Here is a 2,132-nt window from a genome sequence, read left to right as displayed (position 1 = left end):
TAAGTAACTTAAGTTTTTAACTTTACCATTTTCTCAAGCCCAACACTTAAGTTTTAGTCTATCTATTACAATCATAAGTCCAAGTCCAAGTCCATCAAAATTCATTATTTTAGTTTTTACCTACCATACCTTTCATAAGATAGTTACATCTTCTCTTAATTGAATCACTTTGTTCATGTAATAATAACTTTAGTATTGTTTAATTGCTTAATTGAACCGACAATAGCTTTCCAGTGGATTGCTCATGTACTAGGTGTTTGTGTCTATCAAGATACGTATGTCCTCAAAAATTTATTACTGTCAAACTGAAAAAACCAGAAAAACTGAACCAAACCGTCAATAACCAAACCAACGGTTAATTTTTTAGTTTGGTTTGGTTTGGTTTGGTTTTAGATATTTAAAAAACCGACTAGATTGGTATGGTTTCGGTTTTAACCAATAAACGATTCAAACCGAACCACGAACACTCCTACTTACAAGGACGTCTCACGGTGTGAAAAATGCCCGGATGGTGTAAGGGAAGAAATGAAAAAATATGTTGATGAAAAAAGGGAGCTAAAACATCGGGATTTATTTCAACGGAATGTGACTAATATTGATGATTAGTACTATCTCTGATCAGCTAGCAACAGTGTTTGGTGAGTTCTCGTATTTTCGAGGAAACCCATGTGTTTCTTTTAGTCTGTAACACCCCAAAAAAATTTCGAACTAAGACTCGAACCGTTCTTCGTAGTGAGTGAGATTTTACCAAGGAATTTAAAATTTCTTAAGCGTTAAGGTCACTAGATGTAGCACCTTGAGTTTCAAAAAGAATTAAATTGGAAATAGCAAAATCTGAAATTTTGCAAGTTATGCTTAAGTATGAGTTTTGGGTCAACTTCAAAGGACCATAATTCCTAACTCAGGATGAATTAGGTGTGCTACCAGATACCGTAGCGAAGATCTTTAAATTATCTTTCCAACGCCACTGAGTTTGCTAACTTTCGAGGTCGGATGAGTGAGATATGGCCTTTTGAAGATAGGCTGACCAGTTAAGGAAGGTTAGCCGAAAATAGAGAGGGGTATTTTGGTCTTTTCCTTACCAAATCAGATTTAATTCGTTTTTAGTAAGGTCTTAAGGGTCTAATCCTATTAGGTTCAGTTTTATAATCCTAGTTTACACCTAGGGTTTTAGTTGAGAGTTCAAGAAGAGAAAAGAAAAGAAAAGAGAAAGGATCGAAGCGTTCGTCGAGATGCTTGAGAGTTGTTGCGGATTGCCACCATGGGATTAAGCCCTAAGAGGTATGTAAGCTTCCATAGTGTTGGGTTCTTTCACCCACACCCCAATCATGATTTATTCAGCGTAATTTCGTTCTTGAAATTTAAAGATTAGAGTTCTTGATGAGTTCTTGATATGTGTTCTTGAAGTTTCATTAAGTTTTAATGTAAGATTCTGCTTGGATCAAATTTAAACAACCATATCTCTTAGAATATTAAGAGTTACGTGAGCCATAACCTATTCAATTAAAGGTAATTGAATCTACTTTCCAACCCCACCAATTTCGCGTCAATCCAATATTTGAGTAAACAGTTATGACTATTTTAGTAACCTATACAGTGCTTTTACGTATTAGCCGACGGGAATCTATTGAAAATAATCGTTTTTGTCTTTTTACCTCCAAGAAAGCCATCAACGAATTTCTTGACAAATAAAAAGCTCAAAACAATCAGATTTTCATCTTCACTCATGAAAATCATATTTTTTGGCCATATAGATTTCAAGAAACTAACTCGAGAATCTCAAGAAAGGTTTTCTTGATTGTTTACCTTCAAGCTAGGGTTTCAAGGCTTCTAATCAAGTTCTTCTTCAAGATTCTTCAAGAATCTTGTTCTTCTAGGTATGTAAGGCTATCCTAGTGTTGTACTAGTTCGTCCTCACGCCCTACCTCTACTTTCAGATCAGTAAAAGAGTAATCTAAGATACTTTCCCCAGATTTGAGTATTCTTGAGATAAGTTGATTTTGAGTTCTTGAATTCACGTTTCTTTTAAAAGTTATATTCCTAATTATCGAATAGCTATATTTTTATTGAGATCCTTCATATCATGAATTATAACTCTTGAATTCATAATTCAAATTCAAGAGAGAGTTAAG

The 2,132-nt window shown here is 34.2% G+C and overlaps 1 long non-coding RNA gene across 1 annotated transcript in view; it reads left to right on the top strand.

Moving 5' to 3' along the window:
- The first annotated feature begins 476 nt into the window (after positions 1-476).
- LOC125876511 (uncharacterized) overlaps positions 477-2,132 on the top strand; it is a 16,036-nt gene continuing 14,380 nt past the window's right edge. The window contains exon 1 of the long non-coding RNA XR_007447502.1: positions 477-638. This is a non-coding gene — a long non-coding RNA (uncharacterized LOC125876511). The remainder of the gene's footprint in view (positions 639-2,132) is intronic.

The sequence above is a fragment of the Solanum stenotomum genome, chromosome 9, assembly GCF_019186545.1.
Source record: "Solanum stenotomum isolate F172 chromosome 9, ASM1918654v1, whole genome shotgun sequence".
In the NCBI taxonomy this organism is placed as follows: Eukaryota; Viridiplantae; Streptophyta; class Magnoliopsida; order Solanales; family Solanaceae; genus Solanum; species Solanum stenotomum.
Note: the sequence above shows the minus strand (reverse complement) of the source record. Positions and strands in the feature narration are given on the sequence as shown.